This window comes from Cynocephalus volans, chromosome 1 (assembly GCF_027409185.1).
Source record: "Cynocephalus volans isolate mCynVol1 chromosome 1, mCynVol1.pri, whole genome shotgun sequence".
NCBI lineage: Eukaryota > Metazoa > Chordata > Mammalia > Dermoptera > Cynocephalidae > Cynocephalus > Cynocephalus volans.
This window is the reverse complement of record NC_084460.1, coordinates 184,505,938-184,517,794: the sequence shown is the minus strand read 5'-3', so window position 1 is coordinate 184,517,794 and position 11,857 is coordinate 184,505,938. Positions and strand designations below refer to the sequence as shown.

General features: G+C 47.3%; 1 non-coding gene across 1 annotated transcript; it reads right to left on the bottom strand.

Moving 5' to 3' along the window:
• Window positions 1–11,197: 11,197 nt before the first annotated feature.
• On the bottom strand, window positions 11,198–11,305 carry LOC134365368 (U6 spliceosomal RNA). Its single transcript, XR_010022073.1, has one exon. It is a non-coding gene; the product is annotated as a U6 spliceosomal RNA (small nuclear RNA).
• Between the last annotated feature and the right edge of the window lie 552 nt (window positions 11,306–11,857).

Below are 11,857 nucleotides of genomic sequence, written 5' to 3'. Positions count from 1 at the left end.
CATACACACATATCACACACAGCACATATACCACATTCACACACACAGTACACACACACCACATACGCACACAGCACATACACATACCATGTACCACACACATACACACACAGCATATACATGCATCACACAGACATCATACATACCACACATCCACACCACACACACATGACACACACATCACACACACACCACTGCTCACCCTGCTCTGAGGGGCGTCTGGCTACAACACCCACTTACCCATGCACCTGTCCCACTGGAGGACAGTTAACGAGTCTGGAACCCAGATCCCTAGGACCCCCAAGGTGTGTCTTTCTTCTGGCCCTGACCTGCCTGGCTTTGTCTAAGCCAGGTGTGCCTTGTGCCCAGCACACTCAGCCCATGGCCGTCTGGCCACCCCTTCCTGCTCCAGGCCTGAGACAGGGCCCCTGCCCACCTCCAGAAAGGGACATTGAAGAGAAGGGGAAGGCCATTCCCACACAGGGAAGAGAGAAAAAGGGGGGTGAGCCCCTCTTTTCCATTCTAGGTGAGAGGTGAGGCTGACCGCGCCAAGCCTGGGTTTTCTTACCTCCCAAAAGGCTAGAGACAGGGAAGAAAGGAGAGGGCCAGTGGCTGAGCATGAAGCGCTTGCCCAAAGTTGCAGCCAGACACAGCAGGAGGCGCTGCACGTGACAGCTGGCAGCTGGTAGTCACGAGGCAGGACTCTGAGTCCCTGCCCTGGTGTGCAACGCCAAACTGCTTGCAGGACCTGGACTTGTACCTGGCTGGGGAGGGGAGGGTCCTGTGCCTACCACCACCCAGTCAGTTCCAGTATTTGGGATACACCGTCCACAAGTAAAAAGGGTTTGAGAACAGTGACTTTTTGGAGGGAGATAGTATAGTGTAGTGGTTAGTGGCATGGGCTGCGGAATCAGACTGCCTCTGTCCACATTGTGCTGTGTGACCTTAGGGGAACTATTTAACTTCTCTGTGCCTCAGTTTGCTCACCCATAAGATGAGGATAATAACAGCACTTTAATGTGTATATTAATTATTGCTGTACAACAAATATCCCATACTTAGGGGCTAAGAAAGTCAGGAAACATTACTCTGGCAGTTTCTGTGGTTCAGCAATTTGGGACCAGCTTGGTTGGGCAGGTCAGACTTAGGGTTTCTTTTTTAGATTCCATCTGATGATGACTGGGGCTGCAGTCATCTGAAGGCTCAACTGGGCTGGAGGGTCTGCTTCCAAAGGGGCTCACGCACACGGCTGGCAGGTTGGTGCTGGCCGTGGTGGGAGGCACCGGTTCCTGCTGACATGGGCCTCCCCACTGGGCTGCTAGAGTGTCAACAACATAGCTTTGAACTGTCCCAGAGAGAGCAATCCAAAGGAGAGTGAGCCAGGCTGCAGCCATCCTTTTATGACTCAGCCTAGAGATTCTAACAGCATCCCTCCTGCCACACTCTGTTCATCGACAGAGCATCACTATGTCTGGCCCACATTGGAAAGGAGAAGAATTAGGTTCTGCCTTTGACAGTCAGGGAGGAGTTTCCAAGCATTAAGGAGATATTTAAAAACCATCGCCATGTGGTTGGTAAGGTGAACACACAAATAAAATTGTTCCGGGACGACATAGATGCCAGGAAGGGAAGAAAGGGACACGATCAGGAGAGCTACTTAGATGGGGTGATTTGGGAAGTTTTCTGAAGGACGAGATTTGCAGGACAAGCTGAAGCCAGGGCCGAGCATTGCAGGGAGATGGAACAGCGAGCTCAAGGGCACAGAGAAGAGAAAGCCCTCGGGGAGTTGAGAGCATCTTTGAGGTCAAGGGCACTGGAGTCCAGTGAGCAAGGGTGTTGCTGGAACAGGGATAGAGACGCAGCATTCAACTCTCTTCCTGGTGGCATTCTTCCCTCTGACTTCACTTCCAAGTCCTCAAATACTCAGTTTCAGTGCTTGTTACAGAGTGGCAAGTTCACGAACAATGAGAGGACGGAGACGTCAACCCACTGAGGAGAAGACAGAGGCACCAGCAGCCTCGATTTCCTCACCAGAAAATCTCCCTCACCCCACTAGGTGCTGGAGCCAGCTCCTTGGCTCATGAGAGCCGATAGGTGAATGTTCAGTAATTCGGTAAACTGGTTGTGAAACTGTCGATAAGCTTGAAATCAGCAGTGGTGGGAGCATTTACACCGTGAAATGCGTGATCACTACACATCGGGGATTTTTTCTTCCTGGAGAGTTGATTTACCAGCCTACCACTGTGCATACTCTTGACTGCAGAACTAAAGGAGGAGGAAATTTTTACAGCACCTGGCACATGCGAACCTCTCTCCAAACAGGTGCTATTATTCTACACACAATCTCACCAACACGAACATGATGATCTCAGAACACCTTGTGATTTGAAAGATAATGCAGTTACAGGACCCCAGAGAATGCCCATATCATCAGTCTCACCACAAACGCCTCCATGGTGACTCTGCCTTCTTAATCTCACGCTCTTGGTCTGTCACAGATTCACGCCCAGGAGCACTAAGAGGAAAAACAGTGGGACCAGCCTCCCTCCGCCGCTGCCAAGGGAGGCATGCCCCCAGCAGGCCCAGGGGCCTCTCCCACCCCACCCCCCAACCTGTCCATGGAGACCCTGGCACCTGGAACCTAATACTGGGGAGTCATTAACAGGGGTAAGCAAATGCAGGGATGTTCGATCAAAACCTGCCCTGATTCTAAGATTTGAGATTCTAAGACCTTCCTGTTTTTGTTGGATTGAAGAGGAATCCTTTGCTAAGCAAAGCATTTTGTGGCAATTGGATTTCAAGTCGGACAACCTACGCTCAGCCAGCCAGCTACTAGATGTGTGGCCTCATATAAGTCAAAGTCATTTTTCTCTTTTCTGTAATACGGAATGACTGTGTTGACATAAATGAGGTCACCAGCCCATTAGCACGTGCTCACTCTGGGCCAGATGCTCCACTTGGAGCTTTTGCACTGTGCACAGTGATGTCAGTGCAGCTCTGAGGACTGGACCCCTCCCCTCAGCCCAGACTGTCTCTGTCTCCTCCCAGGGACCCCACATCAGCCCTGATCCCACCACCCATTCTCTGAGTATGGGTCTGTGGCCCGTGACCTCTCAAGGGCTGTTTCTCCAGCTTTATTATAAAACAGTATCCAGGCTTTCACTTCTGACATGGAATGAATAATTATCTATGGAATTGTTTATTTTCCTTGAGTTCCTTTTTCTACTTCTGTTCATTTTTAATGATGGTTCTGCCCAGCTCAGAAGGAAGCCAGCAGACACTGAGCTGAGAACTAGGAGCTAAACAAGCACATCCCACAAAACCCTCCTGTGAGCTCCAGATGGATGCCCCCAGCCCTGGTTCACAACAGGGGAGCTGTGATGGTGTCCATCTGTCCATAGGCCCCAAAAGAGCTTCACTCCAAAAGTGTCTCAATACCCTTTGGGTATTTCTTTTCGCTCTCAAGCTCTACCGGGTGACCATTTAGAGCCACTGAGTAGAGACTTCACACAGTGCACATGTTCAACAGAAGAAACTGCCTGACACGGGGGTCTCCAGAAGTTGAGGCTCCCCCAAGAGCCAAAGTTGCAGTGGGAGGCGAGCTCGGTATAGAGGCAGTCTCTGCTCAGCTGGACACCGCACCCATCGCCTGCACCTACAGCATCTCTTCTCCATCCCTGTCATTCCCAGGCTGGCCCCTTGCTAGCACCCACATCACCCTTCATGATGTCCCATGATATGGCCAGGAACTCCAGGACACAGCTCAGCCACCTTGCTGGCAAACGGCAGGCAGAGGACACTGAACACTAAATGTCTAAATTGTGGAGAGTTCAGGGTCCTTCTTTCCTCTACTTGCCCCTCCTGGCCAAGTGCACACAGCTTTGCTTCCCAAAAGCCAGTCTGCGATCAAGAAAACCCAGCCTCTTCCTCCTTTTTCTGGCGTTAGCTTTATTTTATTTTATTTTATTTTTAAGAATTTCAACTTCAGATGAAAAGCTTTTGGGTAGCATTTGAAGATTTTCAGGACTTAAGATAACACAGAAAAAAGTTTCAGAAAAGAGCCTTCTGTCCCTGGGGCACTGCTTTTTCTTGCCTTCTTTGGAAGCCTTCGCATGTGTGTGTGTTTTCTTTCTTATCCTTCCACTCAGCGTAGATGTCCTAGAAATAGAGAAACAGGGGCTGCAAAAGTCGGCCAACTTCCTTTTGATTCTATCCCTTCTTTATTGTAATTTCTGTTCCATGGCATTAGAAAATTTTGTTCATCTTGACTCTTAATCAACTAAGACCATTACAAACTTCTTTTCTTAGATTTAAAAGTGGTCTCACTTGGGTCCCCGAGGAATGAAGACTTCTTTCTCAGGCCAGCTTTCAGTATGTGTTCTATCATTGAACACATCTTAGAATAGCTAGAGTTTGTCATTTCATTACTGATTGAGAAGTCTCAACCCTTCAGGAAACTTTAGAAACCCTGTGATACCCCAGCTGCTCCCTGTCCAACTGCACTGTTGCTCAGCTCTGCTGATAGGTGCCCAGCCTGGAGTGGCAACTCTGTAAGCCCTAAGCACTGAGACTGTGGTGTAAGTCCTAGGAACGGCCCTCCGAAGGGGATCCAGCCACTCCCAATCCTGAAGGAAGAAATCTAAGCCTTTCCTCCACCATCACAAACATCTTAGGCAGGAAATTTGCAAAAATTAAGGGTAAAACAAACACAGCCAGGACATCTCACCCCACAGCAACATACCACCTCCCATCTGTGCTGGGATTCCTGTTTGCAAAGCTCTCTCGTGTGCGTCGTCATTGGAATCTCACACCACCCATTGCATAGGTAAGTAAACAGAGGCTCGTGATCTGCTACAGCACAGCCTTAAAACAGATAAGCCAGAGCCACAGGGGATAAAGACCTGGTGTGTTTTTTCTTTCATTTTAAACTTTCAGGCATTTATTTAAAGTGACATTCATAGGGTGCCTACTAAGTGTCAAACACTAGCAAGAGAAATCAGTCCCTACCACAGGCTTCAAGCTACTGTGACCAATTCTATGTTCTGCTAACAAACTATGGAGCTAGAAAAATCCTGATAAAATGCCTTTTACTTACTCAGAAACCTTATGGATTCTTAAAAAGCCAGTTGCATTTTGCTCAGGCAAGCAGCACCTGAGAGTTCAAATGTTTTGCCTTCTTGGAGTCCCAGAAGCCCTCTTTCTAGGGAAGATTCACCATTCTTGAAAAAAACAGGAACACAGCCTCAGTAACCGCCTGGCACGGAGTTCCTTCTCTGAGAGATTTCCTTCCTCTAATAATGTCTGTTTCATTTGCAAAACCTGGGGAAGGAGCTTGCATGTGACATCCGTGTTTAATTCTCAGCTGGTTGCAGTATCTTTTATATTACTCAGGCCCCAGAAGTCTCCAAACATTCGTGAAAACTATCCACAGGTGTGGTACCTTGAATCTCAGAGCTCACAGTAGAGCCGCCCTGTGCTCGGAAGAGGCATTCAGCACTTGCTCCAGGTGCTAGCCTTGTTCTCAATGGAATAACACAGACAAGGAAGATGAGAGACCCCAGAGGGAGGGTAGTGGTATCAATTGCCTCAGAGGCCAGGGAGAGTGAGGACTGAGACCAGCCACTGCTTTGACCATCAGGAAGACCCTGGTGATTCCTTGGGGCGTGGTCTCTTACTCTGCAAAGGCTCTCCTGTAAAACAAAACACAGTGACAGTGTTCCCCCATTCTGAAGGTAACAGGTACTGGAAATGATGAAAAGAAAAAGGAGAGCAGGGAAGAAAAGGCCCTCCAAATGTATCCTTCTTTAACCCTGTCCATTCCAAGGAGGACTTGACTTGCTGTCGCTCCAGGTTTCCCCATGAGCAGAGCCTGGCAGAGCTGTGGTTAGCAGGCAGCCCACTGTCTGTCTCTCCTGGCTTGGCCCATCGTTTCTGTTTTGTCTATAAGGCTGGGACATGTCCTCACTGTGCGAACAGAACACTCTGCTGCCCTTTGCAATTTACGCCTGGCTGAAGTTTCTCACATCATGGTCTATCTCCATCAGAGAGCTGTGGTTCCCAGGAAGAAACACAGATGTGCCCTCAAATGCTCTGATCGCAGGGCACTAGGGAACATCCAAGATCACAGCTGTCTCCCAAGCCAGGAAGTACCATCTGGGGCCCTGAATGCTCACTCCAGTGGTTTGAAAAGTTCACAGCGTCCTGCTTCTGGCCACCTCTGCACATCAGGAAGCCCCCACAGATTTGCAGAGGCCCCGGCTGCCTTCTTCTCCCCAGCTACACACAGTGCCTGCATTTGTGCTCACGTGCACATGTTTGCAAGGAACTTACTACTCTGCCATCCAACCCACACTCAGTGCTCAGCCCCCAGCCCAGGGTCACCTCCTCAGAGGCCTCCCTGTGTTCCCTGCGCTGCTTCTGAAACATGGCAGCCCTCATCTTTCCTCCCACGTTGACCACTTAATATATACCACCTTGCACCCCTGAATGTGGATTTTTCTGGAATCCTCAACTCAAGTTTAAATTCCTTCCAGGGCAGGGGCAGAGCCTTAGAGTGCACAGACTCCTACAGTTACAGATCTCAGTGCTGCCTCATCAAGACCAGCTAGCTCTGAGGCCCAGAGAAGGGAAATTCGGGAAGGAGGCCCTTGAAGTTGCAGGAAGCCCTATGGGCTGCCTTGGGTCATGGGGTTTGTTGGAATGTTCCAGTGGCCACATGGCCAGCCTTCTGGGAACTGAAGCCTCACGTGCCATCAGGATTTATCAACACAGTCACGTTATGGTAGCTCTGGTGACCCAATAGTGCTGTGTCACCACGTTTGGGGCCCAGCATCCCCATCTCTACTCCTGCCCTGACCACATCTCTTCTTGCTTTCCTCTCCCCTCCTTCCTTCCCCCTCAGAGCTTCTGTGCATCGCCTTCTCTGTGCATCCTCTCAGCGTCTGCTGCTACTGTGACTTCTCTGTTTAGCTCGCGCTCAGACTTCCAGGAAGAGGGTTTGGCCGGGTGATCCAGCCACATCCGTATGGAAATCTCCTTCTGGACAGAGCTCTATGTCGGGCCACCTCCTGGGATGATGGCCAACCTACTGCAGCTGCCTTTTTGGTTAGTTGTTCATCTCTGGTCCAGCTAGCTGTGATCAAAGCCATCAGGCAACTTGGAATGAATCAGAGCAACTTGTCCTGGGAAATCCCTCTGAAGGGAGCTGCAGGCATGAGGGGCACCAGTGCCCAAGGTCTCGTGAGGACGCAGAGTGGCCTTTCTTACCTCTCCACTTTCCACTGGATGAGCGACACAGATCCTTGAGATTCCTGAAGGGCTCTTCGCTAAGAAACGTAGCCTTCCACAGTCACCAAAGGCTGACTTGAATCTGCAAAGGAACAAGATTTCTGCACACTGTAGGCAGCTTTCCATTGCCTTCCATTCTTTAAGTATCTCTAATGCCCTCTTTGAACTTAATGCATTCTGTTAACACCATGGAAATGTCTTCCTTCCTTCCTCCCTTCCTTCATTGACCAAGAATGCATCAAGGAATGACCATATGTCAAGCATTGTGCTAGGGCCTGAAACACAAACCAAGAAAACCAGTCCCTGTCTTCAAAGACCTTACAATAAATAGGGCGGACGAGTTTATGATGCCTTGGTTTGGTGCCCTGATCATTTTTCCACATCATTCTCCCATCTGGTGAGGATTTGGAAGTGTTTTAAAAGGTGCCACAACCACATTTATAAACTAAGTACTCAATGCCTGAATCACTTTTAGGCAGGACCCTCCCATGACACTAACTGTTACATATAAAGGGAGCCCACGCTCTGCATTGGAGCATCCTAGGACAGCCGGATTCCCTACGACTCCCCCGCAGCTGAGCCTGCTCAGCAAAGAAGCTTCTCGCACTTCTCACAGCACTCCACAAGTGCAAACTCACTCCAGACGTAGGAATATCCAACCTTGCACTGCATTCCCAAGGTGCTCTTATGTGTCAGTGTGAAAACATGCACATAATAATATAACAATAAACATCCCACTTCCCTCCCACTCTCCCTGGGCCCAACATTACCCCGGGGAGAGATGGGAACAAGCCCCAGCTCCTTAGCAGTTCAGCAGGTAGCACTTTCCACATTTTGCTAATAAAATGCCCAGCAGTCCAGGACAGTACACACTACAGCCACATCATAAATTATTTTAAGTGTAAAGAATTGGGCAGTTAGCTAATTCTCATGAGATTGAAGGCAAAGGCTATTGCATTCTCTGTGTGTGTGTGTGTGTGTGTGTGTGTGTGTGTGTGTGTGTGTGTGTGTGTGTGTGTGTGTGTCTCGCTTGCTTTTTCTTGGTCTTGCTTAAGCAATTCCCCTCCAAAAAAAGACTTTTCCTTCAGAACCCTCAAAGATGTTCTCTCCTCCACTGTCTAGTGGTTTCTTCAAAAGGACATCATAAAACCCAAGTACAAGCAGGAGTCTCTTGTTTCAGAGGCTTTCTAGTTAGTTTGGTAAATTTTGTTAACCCTAAACACATAAGGCCTTTTTAAAATTTATTTTTAATTGATACATAATAATTGTACATATTTGTGGGGCACATGTGATATTTGGATACATGTATACAATGTATAATGATCAAATCAGGATAATTGGGATAGACTAAAAAAATTGATCTCATAGAAGTAGAAAATAGAACAGTGCTTACCAGAGGCTGGGAAGAGTAGGGGGGAGGGGAGTAGGGAGAGGTTGGTTAATGGGTACAAAAAACACAGATGGGGGGATAATTCCTAGTGTTCGATAGCAGAGTGGGGTGACTATATAGTTAACAATAACTTATGGTGTATTCCAAAACAGCTAGAAGAGAAGATTTGGAAAATTCCCAACATAAAGATAACAAGAGTGTTTTTGAGTGTTAACAAGATAGTACCTTTAGACAGGCTACCATTCTTACCAAGTTTTAGTTTCTAATAAAAATACTGCATGAATGTAGCTTTATGCTCTGCTACCGAAAAAACAGAAAGTGTTTTTTTAATATGTAAATTCAAATGTTTTATCCAACAGATAAGGTGCAGATCTATGACTTTTTATTCCAGCTCTTATCGTTCCTAAGATAATGTTTTGCTGATGGTCAGTTTGCACTGGTTTGGCACTCTCTTGGCAGCAGTGTGAAGCAGCCTGGATGGGTGTGATTATTGCCTTTGACAAGTGTCACGCACTCAGGCACTTGGCTCCAAAGGCCGCGGCCTGCCCTTCATAGATTACATCCCTGCAGCGAGCTAGAGGACTTGATTGTGACCGTTTTTCAATTTTCAGCATCTTTTTGATTCAATCCTTAAGCTAACAGAGTAGAAGTCGCTTAGGATCATGACCCTCAAACATAACTTTCCTCATTCCTTGCTATAATTCTTAGCCACAGATGGACAATGAGCTCAAATTTGAAGTCCCCATTACACTGGAGCCTAAATCCTCTTGGAAAGTAGCCAGGACAGCCTGACATCTGCACTTTGTCTCCACAGCACAGAGTTACAGCCAGGCTCCAGGCATGAGCGCAATAAAATTCTCACACAGCCTAGTGACAAATCTAGTCCACGTGCATGTGTTCCTGTGGGGTCCCTGGATTGGTGCTGCATTCTGTCCAGTGGCAAGGAATGTTTCTTCAGGCTGTGTTGGAGTTGGCCCAGCCTTACCCACACATACTATTCTCTGCTCAACTACTTTCCAAGCAGAGGTGCTCCCAGCTCCGCTACCTGCACAAACCCAGCTTCCTCAAAGTAATGCCGGTGCCAACACCCTTGTCTCTCTGTGGGCAAAGACTCCCTTGCACCCAGCTAGGAGGAAGTCTACATACCTGCTGCTGTGGCCCCCAACCCACCTCCTACTTCTCACCTGGAACTACCGCTTTCCCCAACCAAAAAATTAGAAATTATAAAGATTAACCAATCATTCCAAAAATTAGTGTCTCTCATCAAAAAGTATGAATGTGCAGGTATGTGTATTATATATAAACAAGCATATATATGCACATACATGTAAATACACATATATACATACATACACATACACATATATATATATGAAATTTGAGGCTTAAACATCCATCGCCTACTCAGGATTGGTTGCCCTTTGCCTATTAAAACAGCACAATGTTATTGAAATATAACTGTGCCCCATAAATATGTATAATCAATACATTTTGATAAAATAAATTAAACAGCACAATACAAAGATCGTCTTGGATACCTCCCATTTGGGTTCCTCCCATAGTTTTATCCTTGCACTTGTCCCTTGTAATTGCAGCTTCATGGGCTCCCAAGTTTCGGGTTGATTCAATCTCAGTGGGGGAGATCAGACCACACTAGGTTTGTCCTTTGTACTATAAAGCCAAGTGTGAATTTGTGCAAAGTGATCAAAAAATCAATTAAACTTCAAGTTCCTGGAGCAGCTGTCAAACCTCAATGTACTAGTCTGTTTCTGTTGTTTATAACAGAATACATGAAACTGAGTAATTTATGAAGAAATAAAATTTATTATTACAGTTTTGGAGGCTGGGAAGTTCAGGGTCCAAGGAGCACATCTGGCGAGGGCCTTCTATGTGGAAACTCTCCACAGCAATGCAGGGTATCACATGGTAAATGGCCTGAGCAAGAAAGAGCTAACCTGCTCACTTGACAAAGCTTCCTGGGAATTAAGAGCAAAGGAGAGGAGCAGGAGACCCAGCTGATACTGTAAGAATCTCGATATTTAAAACTTTCTGCTGAGATCTGGCCCTCTTGATTGTGGACTCTTCTATTTTCTATCACCAGTATACCTAATTCTATCAAGTACCCACCAACACAACTACACTCTGAGTAAATGTAAAACACTGTTGAGATTCTAGAGATGGGTTCCTAACATCTGCTTCTGAAAGTCTTCTCTCCTTCCATCCATGAATCCATTGAGCCAATCCATACCTCCCCACCCACCCACTCCCATCCTGTCCAATACACAACTGAAAACTCTTCTCTTTCATGAACTTGTGCTGACAAGTACAATCTTGCAGCAATTAACATATTCTTTTAGAAAAATCTCGATGAGCACAGCTGCTGTGAACCACTCACCACCTTCAGGTGCAAGATACATTAAAACCATTAGTTTTCCTAGATCCAGTTAAACTGGCTCTGAACTCCTTCTATCCAGGGTTGGAGAGCTGTCCTATATCAGTCGTTATTGAGGGACACCACCTCTCACTGGGTTGTATAGCTGGTCCAAGAGTCTTCCTCCTTGCGCAGGGGCCATGCTAATCTTCTCTGTATCGTTCCAATTTTAGTATATGTGCTGCCAAAGCGAGCACATGGTCCAAGAGTCTTATGCAGTCCCTAAAATGTATGGAGGGGATTCTGGTCTTGGTCTTGGTTCCTAGGTCTGCACAATCCATTCGAAGGCACGAGACTGTGGGTTCATGAAGTTCACTCCTCTACATCCAGGAAAGCCATGGAAACCTTCCCTGTGTCTGCCAAGTTCTCAGCTCTTGTGGCTTAGTCTCCAGGCACCCCCATGTCACCTTGTGCTAGTTTCCTAACGCAGCTGAAACAAACTACCATAAATTTGGTGGTAAACAACACAAATTTATTATCTCACAATTCTGTAGGTTAGAAGTCTAATACAGGTGTCACCAGGCTGAAATCAAGTTTTCAGCAGGATGTTACTTCTGCAGTTCTAGGGGAGAGTTCCTTTCTTACCTTCTCCATCCTCTGGAGGCTGCCCACATTCCTTCTCTCGTGGCCCCCTCGTCCCTCCTCAAAGCCAGCAGTGTGGGGCCGAGTCCCTCTCACACTGCCGTCTCTCTGGTTCTCACTCTTCTGCCTGCCTTCTCCACTTATAAGGAGCCTCATGATGATACTGG